This window comes from Toxorhynchites rutilus, chromosome 2 (assembly GCF_029784135.1).
Source record: "Toxorhynchites rutilus septentrionalis strain SRP chromosome 2, ASM2978413v1, whole genome shotgun sequence".
NCBI lineage: Eukaryota > Metazoa > Arthropoda > Insecta > Diptera > Culicidae > Toxorhynchites > Toxorhynchites rutilus.
In genome coordinates this window covers 62,357,875-62,371,560 of record NC_073745.1, presented here as the reverse complement: position 1 = coordinate 62,371,560, position 13,686 = coordinate 62,357,875, and the positions used below count along the sequence as shown (strand labels likewise).

Below are 13,686 nucleotides of genomic sequence, written 5' to 3'. Positions count from 1 at the left end.
GAAACAATGGTCAAAATAAGTCATCCGTATTTGTGGTTCAATTTACTCTCTATCTGATCGGCATAATTCCGGAAATAATTCTAAATTGTTGAAATTTGAATGAAAATTATTATTCGATTTCGTTTGGATGCTAAATTTGTTTTGAATGTGTTTTGCGTGTTTATTCCACCCGAAAAACCATTACTATTTTTGCTTCATAGAAATGGAACATGGAGACCAATGTTGTTTACGTCGAATTGCGTGGCAAGGTTTTCACATTTGCTCAACTCGATTGGACTTGAGCTTGAACAGAATGCAAAATTGCGCTTTTTCCATTCAACAGAATACAACCAACAACATGTGGGGACGAATACGATCGAACTTCATTTTGTGTTTGAACACACGCGCAATGTCATGACAATGCATTGCGCTTTGGCCTGGCTATAACTAAAGCTGTGTCGGCGTTGCTCATGATAGTGTCTCGCAAGTGAATGTATTATTCCTCGCACCGCTTCTGTCGATTGTGTAGTAAGAATTGCAGTCGTTCAATCTCTACCTTCGCGTATATGTTGACCATAAATTGTTGGCACAGCTTACGATATCTTGAATTGGCGTTTCTTGACCATGTCAAATCACCATATGATAAACATAAAAATCATTCGAGCGCGCCCTCTGCTTGTTTCGTCGCATGTTCATAAATATTAAATCAAAATGAGAAATGATGTTCATAATGAATTAAGTATCTGTGACGGGGTCTCGTTGGTCTAATGTTTATGCAAGAGATTTTTCGTTAAAGAAACCCTTCTGACTTGCACTGTAGTCACGCGTATTCTTGAGCTTGCCACTCCAGAATACATTCAAGGCGTATTGTTCGTCATCGAAATCTCCACTATTTACTAATAAAAATGACGCAAGTAGTACTACGTTGAGAAGGCAAACCTTGGGAACGTTAGTGCCATTGAAGAAGAACATAGCGTGGGTCGTATGAACGGTGTGTGTCAACGATGAATTCCAGATTATTGTTTTTTCTTCGCATTAAATTTCTCGTGTCACCGTGCTATCATGATTCCAGCAGCGCTTGTGCTTTTGATCTACCCACGTGCTCTCCAGCTGATGTTTTATCAGGGTTGATGGCAATAGTGTGATTGTCATTATGTAATCCGAGCAAATGTGATTCCCTGCTTTAGATGAATTGATGTTACTTGAGTATTTGTAGATGGATGTTCAATGAAGCGGGCGTTACGCCATCTGTCATTGAACAACTTAAATGAATTCGTTCAGTTGAAAAAACGAACAACGGTTAAATTATTAGAATATTTTTGACACAAAAATAATAAAATCACAATTAAAAATAGGGAATTGGGGTCAAATTTTAAGGTTATATGTATGGTATGAAGTCAAATTTTTGAAAAAAAATATCCAGATCTTTTTTTCTGCATAGAGCCACCCTATTCGGTATTAAATGTATGGTTATCGGTATCCTACCGGTATCATATATACAGGGTGGGCCATTTAAAGTGGAAGCATCTGGCAACCCCATAACTTTTGACAGAGATGTCAGATTAACAAATGTCATACCGCGTTGGAAGTGTCATTTCAGTACAATTTTAACCATGGAACAATACACACCTAAACAACGCGCTGAAATTGTTCAGCTGTACATTCAAAATAACTTCTCAATTGCGTTAACTAAACGTGCGTGGAAAAATAAAAATACAGTTAAAACATTTGTTCGTGAAAATGAATTGGACAATTACTGGTTCCAACAGGACGGCGCTACATGCCATACAGCGGCTGTCACGACCAAATTATTGCGCGAAATGTTCCCCGGAAGATTAATATCGAAAAACGGCGATTATGACTGGCCACCGAGATCACCTGATTTGACGCCTCCTGACTTTTTTTTTATGGGGATATTTAAAATCCAAGGTATACACTGGTAAACCAAGGACCCTGGCTGCGCTGAAAGACAATATCCGACAAGAAATTGCTGCCATATCGGCCGAAATATTGGGCAAAGTGATGGAAAATGCCGAAAAAAGGGCACATTTTGCGGTCAAGGCCAGAGGCGGTCATTTACGAGATATCATAATCAAAAAGTAGTTAGAACAAATCTCCTTGGACCAAAATAAATGAATTTAAAAAAAAAAATTTGAAATTCCACTTCTTTACTTTGCTATTGCAAAAACAAATCCTTCCACTCTAAATGGCCCACCCTGTAGTTTACAACCTATTCTCATACCTACCAAGTATTTTGAGTATAATTTCATCAAAATCGGTCGAGCCGTTTCGGAGGAGTTCAGTAACAAACACCGTGACACGAGATTTTTATATATATAGATATAGATATCTATATCGAAAAGCATTAATGCGTGCTTTTTCTGCAATGTGTCTCTTGTTTCGCTCGCTCATATTGATTTATATTGCTACACCCTAATTTAATTTTTAGCAAATGTTTTGTCATCCCGATTTAGTACATTACAAGAAAAAAGAAAGAGGTGTCTGCTTCCACACATACAAACATTTTAAAGCTTTTGATACAGATGTTTTCATTTGCTCATTTGGCCCTTCAGGATACGAAAAAGAAATTTTTTTTCTGCCGAAGAAGAAACGTTTTCTGCATGTAAATTTTTTTTTTCAGTATGGGAGAGTAGCACATTTTCTGTTACATTTAAGCTCATTTAACGTAATATATCGGGATGCCAAAACATGTGCTGAAAATTAATTTTGGGTGTAGGGACAAGTTATCCTTGCTATAATAGCATGTTATTTTTGAATTCTTCTGAACCCCTTTGACGATAAGAACATCATGTCTAGGTGTTATTGACCCGCAGAACAGATTTGAGGATAGTTTTGCAAGATTTTAAGGATATAAAAAAAAGTTGACTCCGAACTTCTGGCGATAAGATTTCGCACTTTTGAAGATACTTCCATATTTGCGATGTATTCTTCAACAAAAACAATGAATAATAATTTTTAAGATCAACACGATGTTCATTCAAAATGTGTTCTTTATTTATAGTAGCACAATGTAAAAAAAAAAAAACACATTGAGCGACAATTCACTTAGCATTTTTGATGGTGATGACACTTGATCGTAGGAATAACCCGCGAAATAATTGATTATGATCCGAGTAGTCACCTCTATAGATTGAGACAGTATTCTCGTCTAGAAATTTGAAAACAATCAACACTTTTTTTCTTCATATTTCTGAAGTTTAGGCATTCAAGAATATACCCTAGAATGGACTTTTCGAAAGTTCTATTATTCACCGAGTTAGAGCCATTTTAGTGATGCGGTATTTAACCTGGTACTGTCATAATAATGAACTTCAAACACGTTTTTCCCGAAACTAGTTTTTTCAAACTGGTGTACACGATATCTCAAGTTCTATTGAACCGATTCAAATCGAATTGAATAGAAGTACCGGTAAGTTTATTTGTTTTTTTTCAAAAATTAATGCTTTATTCTGCAAAAATGGTTACAAATTTAATATTCAAAGTATTGCCCATCGCTAGTTACAACTTTTTCCATCTTTCTGGCAATTCACGGATCCCTTTGCGGAAATAATCGGCCGGTTTGTCGGCTAAACACGAATCGATCCAGTTTTTGACTTCATCAAAATTGGAGAAGTGCTGGTCAACCAGGCCATGTTGCATCGATCGAAAAAGGTAGTAATCGGATGGAGCAATGTCTTGAGAATACGGCGGGTGGGATAGGACCTCCCATTTCAGCGTTTCCAAGTGTGTTTTGACCAGTTCCGCGACATGCGGCCGAGCATTGTCGTGCTGCAAAATAACTTTATCGTGTCTTCGCTCGTATTGTGGACGTTTTTCCTTCAGTGCACGGCTTAAACACGTCAATTGTCGTCGGTAGAGGTCCCCCGTAATGGTTTCATTCGGTTTTAGCAGCTCATAGTACACCTAACCCAGCTGGTCCTACCAAAGAGACAGCATAACCTTCTAGCCGTGAATAGTCGGCGCGCCGTTGATGTTGATGCATGGCCGGGGTATCCATTCGTTGCCCGACGTTTAGGATTATCGTAATGGACCCACTTTTCATCGCGAGTAACGATTCGATGCAAAAAATCCTTTTTTTATGCCGTTGGAGCAGTTGTTCGCATGTAAAAAACGGCGTACGACGTCTCGTGGCTTCAATTCATACGGCACCCAATGTCCTATCTTTCGGATCATTTCCATTGCTTTCAAACGATCGGATATGGTTTGCTGAGCTACTCCAAGTGTATCTGCAAGTTCTTGTTGCGTTTGTGACAGATCATGATCGAGTAAATCCTCCAATTCTCCATCTTCAAACTTTTTTGGCTGTCCGGAACGTTCTTCTTCTTCCAAGTCAAAATTACCACTTTTAAACCGTGCAACCCACGTCTGACACGTTCGCTCAGTTGGAGCATGGTCACCACAAACTTCCACCAATGCGATGACTTTCCGAAGCTTTTTTCTTCATACTCTCCGCAAAAACACTCTCGTTGGTACGAAATTCGACATATTCGAAGAGGCAAAAAACTATGTTGTTTACGTTTCAACTTTTTGACATATACTGAAAAAGACGCAGAGTGACAGTAGCTTTCCAACGAATGTCTGGAAATTCGATTCACTGGAATAATCTGTTGTAAAACCGAATAAACTTACCGGTACACCTAATAGAACATTATTAAGAACATCGGGTCTAGGTGTTATTGATCCGCAAAACAGACTCGAATTGGGGATAGTTTGGCTAGATTTTAAGGAGATGAAAAAAAAGTTGACTTCAAACTTCTGGCGATAAAATTTCGCACTTTCGAAGTTACTTTCATATTTGCGATGTATTATTTAACAAAAACAATAAATAATCCTTTTAAGACCAACACAACAATGTTCATCCAAAATGTGTACTTTATTTATAGTAGCACGATGTAAAAAAAATAAAACACATCGAACCACAATTCACTTAGCATTTTTGTTGGTGATGACACTTGATCGCAAGAATAACCCGCGAAATAATTGATTATGATCCGAATAGTCATCTCCATAGATTAAGGTCAAGAAATAGAAATGAAAAAATTGGAAAATAGGCTCAACACGAATTTGATAGAGGACAGCAGACAAAGTGAAGCACTCGCGAAATTGTACTCACCATGGCCAAATGAAAGTTATTTCGTCATTAAAATGTGACTGGTGATGAAAAGTGGATTTTTTTTTAGAATTCACTACTCACAACATTTAGCTCCGTTCGATTATTACCTATTTACAACGATTAGGCGCGCACAGACTGTGAAATGTTTCATTTCTTACAAGCATGTGAGAGAATGGCATTTTGATTAGTTTGCGTTTAAGTATTATCAGAAAAATGGGGAGAATGTGCGATGAGCAATAATTTGAATAACGGTTTCAAATTTATATGCTTGGCATGATATCATCCGTTCATGATCCGTACATCCATGAACAGAAACTGCCCTATATATGACATCTCTGTCACCAGTAAGTGTAATGCAGTGAAGTAGCAATTAAAACATCTTTGTCTATGGAAAACGTGTTATTTACATTAAAAGCAGCCCACAATCGGCTATAGCGAATCGTACACACAGACGTACCAGAACTGTATCTGGAAAGCCACATATATCGAGCACAAATGACACTCCGCCAAACAGAATTCCGGTCCCATTCGGTCCCTCATTTGCATTCACAGCGTTTGTGGTCTGAATGTTGATTAACATTAGCTGATAACAAACAGCCCCACTTCGCACGTGCTAAACAACAAAGTCTCTCTCTCTCTTCCGTTGATTCTTCCCAACGCCATCGCAGTTTCACAATCTCCGTTGTTTCTTATTACCACACCCCCTTTTCCTTTGCCCGTCAATAGTCTCGCGCTCTTATTTGGAGCGAATTGTTCCACCGTAAAAATCCTTCAACTGTTGAGATTTAGGGGAACCGATACCGCGCGCCGGGCCTCGAAAGCGAAGTGCTGAAAGTAAAAGCATACGAAGCGTATCCGCGCGTGCAGTTGCAGTTGCATCAATCTCGTGTGATTTACGGGTAGAGGACACAATGCACGTCCCTGAAGAGTATGTACAGGGCGGGAGAGAATTGAAATTGGAAAACAAAAGCTTCCATGGATGAAATCAGATTCCAACGGAAGAAAAATAATTGCACTTTGCTTATTTAGTATTCACTTTTCGTAATGCGGATATTTGTCTGTACCTCGGAAGCGCTGAATAGTGTGCAAATGTGTATCACAATTTAAGCGCCATAAATCACTGACCTCAATGCGATGCATTCTTCTCAAACATTGTTTCCATCCAATTGGGAGGTTAATTTCTCCACATGACCATCGTTTCTAGGCGGAGAAACAAGCGATAGAGTAGTAAATTTATTCGCCTAATAAATTATATCACCTATCCTCTCTTCTCTGGTTTGTCCCCGCGCGGAATCTGATCAGGAACCGCCTCAGTAGACCGCCGCCACTACAATTTATTGTCACATATTTATCACGCAATACTTCTCCAACCGGCTTTGGGTGGTCAACGCGCGGTGTTGACGCTTGTAAAACTACGTCGCTACCGTCGGGACCTGCTGCTGCTGCTGGAAGATTGTCGAATCATGCTAATAAACGGAGTAATTAGAAGCCGCCCGACGAAAGAGGAGCTGCTGCCGCTTGAATCGTTTCGAATCAACAGGAAGAGGTGATTTGAAAATGGTATTATGCGAACATAGTTGAGGGCCAGCCCGAGAGTTTCTCCTCCCCGTTGAGAGAGTGTATACTTAGCGAACTGAATGATGCAATTATTTTGATGGATTCGATGGTAAATTGGGTACGACTAATTAGTAGTAGTGGAGAGAGAAAAGTACTGCCAATTAGAGGAAATCTAAGACGGATGTCGTCACGTAACGTGGAAACTAGAATGTGGTTTTAAGAGGTTTTAAGTACATTAAACTGACAGCATTGCTTTCATCAAAACTAGCATGCAAACCCGCCGCCTGTCGCTGACATCTTTTTACAAAAGGTCACGGGCAGAGATGCCAACGTTCCTGATTTTTCAGGATTTCCCAGACTTTTCAGCACGCTCCCTGATATCCTGACGAACACTCAATTTATCCTGATTTTTGTTCTCTTCACATTATTCGTAATAAATATACTGGTTTCCTGTATATGTGTACTTAACTTTTTTCATCTCTACCCTCAATTGTTTCGTGGCTTCCCAAAGCAGTGCTAGAAAAATTCAGGAAACCAGATTGTCTGACGAATTTATGACATTACAACGAGATTAAAGGCCTCCCAATCCATGGTGGGATGGCCAGTGTTCCAAGCTTTATGGAGATAAATCGAATGCATTTAAAGCTTTTCGGAAACGTGGAACCATTGAGAATTTTCAAACGTATTTGGACCTTGAAAATCAATTTAAAAACTTGATCAAAGGGAAAAAACGTGCTTATTGGCGAAATTTCGTGGGAGGTTTATCACGAGAAACGTCAATGAAAAATTTATGGAAAGTGGCTCGAAACATGAGAAATCGCTCTTCATCCAATGAAAGCGAGGAATATTCACATCGATGGATTTTTAATTTTGCACGAAAGGTTTGTCCCGATTCCGCTCCAGTGCAAAGAATTATTCGAGATATACCAAAAGATAGGTGCGATCTTGATTCCGAGTTTTCGATGGTAGAATTCTCTCTTGCTCTCCTTTCATGTAACAATTCTGCTCCGGGATCGGATAGAATTAAGTTCAACTTGCTGAAAAATCTCCCTGATGTGGCGAAACATCGCTTGTTGAACATATTCAATCGGTTTCTGGAGCATAATATTGTTCCAGATGATTGGAGACAAGTACGAGTTATAGCTATTCAAAAACCCGGAAAACCCGCTTCCGACTTCAATTCGTACCGCCCAATAGCAATGCTGTCTTGTATACGGAAATTGTTGGAGAAAATTATCTTGTTTCGCCTTGATCGATGGGTTGAAACGAATGGCCTACTCTCAGATACACAATATGGGTTCCGCAGGGGCAAGGGGACGAATGATTGTCTTGCGTTGCTTTCTTCAGAAATTCAAATGGCTTACGCCGAAAAAAAACAAATGGCTTCAGTATTCTTGGACATAAAGGGGGCCTTTGATTCTGTTTCAATAGAGGTTTTGTCAGACAAATTACAATCTCGGGGTCTGCCGCCTCTATTGAATAATATGTTATATAACTTGCTTTGTGAGAAACATTTGAACTTTTCTCACGGATATTCGGCAGTAAGTCGGGTCTCTTACATGGGACTCCTCCAGGGCTCATGTTTAAGCCCCCTTTTGTACAACTTCTACGTAAGCGACATTGACAATTGCCTTACACAAAATTGCAGCCTAAGACAACTTGCAGATGATGGAGTGGTGTCTGTCGTAGGATCAAACGAATCCGACCTGCAAGAATCCTTACAAGATACTTTGAACAATTTTTCAACCTGGGCCATTGGGCTAGGGATCGAATTCTCCACGGAGAAAACAGAGATGGTGGTTTTTTCTAGGAAGCATAAACCAGCAAAACCAAAGCTTCAACTTTTGGGTAAACCGATCACTCATGCTATGTCATTCAAGTATCTTGGGGTATGGTTCGACTCCAAATGTACTTGGGGGGCCCATATTAGGTATCTGAGTAAAAAATGTCAACAAAGAATAAACTTTCTCCGTACAATTACCGGCACCTGGTGGGGAGCCCATCCCGAAGATCTTATAATGTTGTATCGAACAACTATTCTCTCAGTGATGGAGTATGGCAGTTTCTGTTTTCAATCAGCTGCCAAAACACACCTCATTAAACTCGAGCGAATTCAGTATCTTTGTCTCCGTATCGCGTTGGGATGTATGCCCTCAACGCATACCATGAGTCTCGAGGTTTTGGCAGGCCTACTCCCACTAAAAGATCGCTTCAATTTATTATCTCTTCGGTTCCTCATCCGGTGTAAGGTTATGAACCCATTGGTGATCGGAAATTTTGAGCAGCTGATCGAGCTAAATTTTCATTCTGGATTCATGAGCTCATATCATGAATTCGTCTCCATGCAGGTTAATCCTTCTTCGTATATTCCCAACCGTGTTTGTTTTCCTGACTACATCAATTCCTCTGTGCATTTTGATCTGTCCATGAAGCAGGATATCCATGGAACATCAGACTATCTTCGATCGAGGATCGTTCCAACGATCTTCGATGCAAAGTATGGGGATATCAATTGTGATAATATGTACTTTACTGATGGGTCCTCTATGAATGAGTCCACAGGATTTGGAGTGTTCAACGAATTTTCTAGCACCTCACACAGTTTTCAGAATCCTTGCTCAGTGTATATTGCTGAATTGGCAGCGATACACTGGGCGCTGGACAGCGTCGCCTCACGACCTGTTGAACACTATTACATTGTAACGGATAGTCTTAGCTCTGTCGAAGCTATCCGTTCAGTGAGGCCGGAAAAGCACTCGCCGTACTTCCTTGAGAGAATACGAGAAATTTTGAGTGCTTTATCCAGACGCTGTTATGTCATTACCTTTGTCTGGGTCCCTTCACATTGCTCAATTCCGGGTAATGAGAGGGCTGACTCATTAGCAAAGGTAGGTGCAATTGAAGGCGATATTTATCAGCGTCAAATCGCCTTCAATGAATTTTATTCTTTAGTCCGCAAAAATACCATAGTTAACTGGCAACGCAAATGGAACGAAGATGAATTGGGCCGGTGGCTCCACTCAATTATCCCTAAGGTTAGCCTCAAACCATGGTTCAAAAGTCTGGACTTGAGTCGGGACTTTATTCGCACCTTCTCCCGACTCATGTCCAATCACTGTTCGTTAGATGCGCTACTCTTTCGTATTAATCTTGCCGACAACAATCTTTGTGTTTGTGGCCAAGGTTACCACGACATCGAGCACGTTGTTTGGTCGTGCGAGCTGTATCTTGTCGCCAGATCGAATTTAGTAGTCACCCTTCGGGCCCGAGGAAGGCAGCCCATGGTGCCGGTGAGAGACGTGTTGGCTCGGTTAGACCTTGATTACATGTCCCAAATATATGTATTCCTTAAAGCTATCGATCTTCGTGTGTGATTGTCCTTACACCCTTAGTTTTTCCTTTTCCTTTTCCTTTGTGAGAGATCGGATCCCTTCTTAAGAATAAGATGAAATGTAAATACATATTAGATATAAGATAGGTTTAAGAATTGAGTGTGATGAGTGTGATTGAGAGTGTGATTGAGAGTGTGAGTGTGATCATTGTCAATATATCCTCATATCCCCTCCTTTTCCTGAAGAAAATATGTCACCCTTCTAAACTCGAGTCGACCGCGAGTAATCGGTTTCCTATATTATTAACATTAGAATTAAGGAAAAATGTTTATATACTAGTAACAATACAGTAAGGAGTTCGGCTCCTTTAAACCTATGTAACTGAGCCTGTAAAAATAAACGATTTAAATAAAAATTAAAAATAAAAAAGGACCACCCTAGTAAAATATTGCGTACTAAGGACTTATAATGCAGTAACCTTGTAATTAAATACTTTGGGAAATGTTCAGGATAGTTTTAGAAACCTTTTCGACGAAGTTCTCTCTATACCATATGTTCTGTCCGTATTTCGAAAAAAAACCGACAAAGTCTCAGACAGTCGATGTTAGATTAAAAAAATCGAGATGCCGGTAGATCGCGACGTTTCATGCAATTTTAAGTCATTTGAGATTTAAAAAAAAATGTTGAAAACCCCGATTTCATGTACTCTTGGGTGATTTTCCGGTTTTCGAAAATCTCAAACTATGACGACTTTTCGACACTAGTAAATGAAGTTCAATAGATATGATATTTTGCGTAGGGTATTTTGTCGAGGAATTACCATGTTGCCGGAAGTTCCGGTTCAAAATTCGAGATGACCATTTTCATTGGCACCCTAGGCTTTATAACACTGCAAACTTCGCTGCTTCACTTACCTTTTGCAGATTGAGATGAGCCGGAAAGTCTTATCTGGAAAGAAAAAAACATGCAATGGAAAGTGTTAGAAACCATATTTTAGGGAGTAGAATGAGGTTGTCGATTAGGATAATATAATGAAATCGTGTTAGATGTGATAATAGATTTATGACGTAGGATTGCGTCTATCTGGAACACATTTGGGGGATATACTGAAAGAACTAAATATCGGTCGCGTCACGAAAATTGAGCAATTTTGCGTGCTTATTGGTCAGTCATTACTTGATTGATTTACGAGACTCGGCAACAATCGACTTAAACACTCCCTAACAATCTATGAATAATTATACACATAGGTTTATAAAATTGTCAAAATGTCATATGTAAAAAAAGGGGATTGAAATGAGATTTTAATTCCCCATACAGTTGTGTAGACAGTGAAGTGTAAAGCTCGGTTGCAACTGCGGCGTTTCTTTTCCAAAGACATCAAAAATCTACCTACAACAAATATTGTAAAGCAATCCTACGTCAACTATGCAGTCACGTCTTGGATATAATCCTTTGACTTTTCATTAAAATTGCAAAAAAATATTTAGATAATTACATTATTCCTAATTGAAAATGATCAATTTGAGATTCAAAATCAATATCGAAAGGCGGCATCCGAAAGCGGAACAATTTTCATATATTGTTCCGCACAAGTTTTTTGATCATCAAGGTCGTATCAAAATTTAACGGCCACTTTGCAGAAGATTCGCTGCAAAAATAGTAGATCGAATTCCGATCAATAGGAATCACCTTTCTCGTTTCATGTCGACAGAGGATACATCTGATTTAGCATTCGTATTTCCTTGACTACGCTTAACCTTTTAATATTGGGACCAGTGCCACAAATTATCAAAATCTGTTCACGAATGAAGACATCAGCTTTTTCCCAGTATCGGATAAATTCTCTTCTGTTGAAACTCAACACCATATCTGTCAAAATGAGTATAACACAAGAGTCGAGACGCTTGAACTTTGTCTGGTATATTGAACGAATAGAGCATGAACGAATTTCGGAAAGCCTGCATTCAGGCACTTCCATTACTGTCAATAATTTCAGGTGATTATCACGAACGTTAAGTTGATCTTCATCGCTTGCAGTGAATTTCAATTGAAAAAGTGTTTGATTTCCATATTTAGGAACAAAGGAAGGGCCAGGAATCAGGAGAAAGCAACATTAGCTTTCGTTGAGCGTTGACCGTTATGCGGTGTTGAGCGGTTGAGCCACGTTTACCGTTGAACGGCGTTGAGCGTTCCGTTTCCTTTTCTTTTTCTTTTTTATACTGTACAAACAAATTTTGGGCGGGACGAAGTTTGTCGGGTCAGCTAGGCAAACTTCGTCCCGCCCAAAATTTGTTTTTTGTTATCAATACCTTCAAACATTCACGTTTTCTTACTATGAGTAAGTTCATGGGTCCAATTGCAAAACTGTTCATTGATTGATCTTCTTATCGACCCCGTTGAATTTACCTTTTACTATAAAAAGTTTTCGAGTTATGCAGAAATATATGTTTCATATTTATGACAGCCCCACCTAAGGGTGAGGAATATCTAACTATCATAGGATCATTTATTGCTCTCTAAAACCTCCACATGCAAAATTTGGTTCCATTTGCTTGATCATTTCTCGAGTAATGCAGTAATTTGTGTTTCATTGGATGGCCCCCCTAAGAGAGGGGGATGGAGAGTCTTACCACCATAGAAACATTTATTGCACCCTGAAACCTCAATATGCCTAATTTTGTTTCATTTGCTTGATTAATTCTCGAGTAATGCAGAAATTTGTGTTGCATTTGTATGGCAGCACCTCCCCCCCGCTTAGAGAAAGAGCTGGCGAGTCTAACCACCATAGAAACATTTATTGCATCCTAAAACCTCAATAAGCATAATTTGGCTTCATTTGCTTGATTAATTCTCGAGAAATGCAGAAATTTGTGCTTCATTTGTATGGCAGCCCTTCCTTAGAGAGGGGGGTGGAGAGTCTAACCACCGTAAAAACATTTATTGCCCCATAAAACTTCCACATGCCAAATCTGGTTTCGTTTGTTTGATTAATTCCAGAGTAATGCAGAAATTTGTGTTTCATTTGTATGGCAGCCCCCCCTTTGAGTGGGGGAGGAGTGTCAAACCATCATAGAAACATTTATTGCACCCTAAAACCTTCACATGCCAACTTTGGTTTGGTTTGCTTGATTAATTTCCGAGTAATTTGTGTTTCATTTGTATGGCAGCCCCTCCTTAGAGAGGGGGGAGGGGTCTCAAACTGTCACGAAAACCTTCTCCGTCCCCAAAAACCCCTAAATACCAATTTTCATGTCGATCGGTTCAGTAGTTTCGTAGTCTATAAGAATCAGACAGACAGACATCACTGGAAGAATGTCGGGAGTGAGAATTGAACTCGCGATCTTTAGCGTGAAGGGTACGGTCCGTTCCCGTTTCCGTTTCCGCTTTCTATGATCTTTTACTATCGCAATTTCGCTCTAACACGATACTAGTGTCTAACACTTTCTATATCTAACTCCACTTCATTAACTCCATTTTCGGTCTTCTAGGGCGGTTTTCAATTAACCGAGAGATAGCGGCTTCTCTTTTTCCAAAATGGCATCGTAATACGATATTCGACTTCCGCTGTTTAAGCCCTTCCATTCAATACCCATATTGTAGGGGTTTTATATGATTGCTGGTCATTTATAGCCAGTATCATTAAACCGGAAATCAAAACAAGATTATGTTCGTTTTTCGCTC

General features: G+C 39.5%; 1 protein-coding gene across 2 annotated transcripts in view; it reads right to left on the bottom strand.

The window, feature by feature from the left end:
• Positions 1-13,686, bottom strand: part of LOC129767563 (protein unzipped) — a 296,485-nt gene that overhangs the window by 77,574 nt on the left and 205,225 nt on the right. For both annotated transcript variants that reach the window (XM_055768596.1, XM_055768595.1), the window contains exon 5: positions 10,917-10,950. The gene's annotated coding sequence lies outside the window, so the exon portion shown is untranslated. The remainder of the gene's footprint in view (positions 1-10,916; positions 10,951-13,686) is intronic.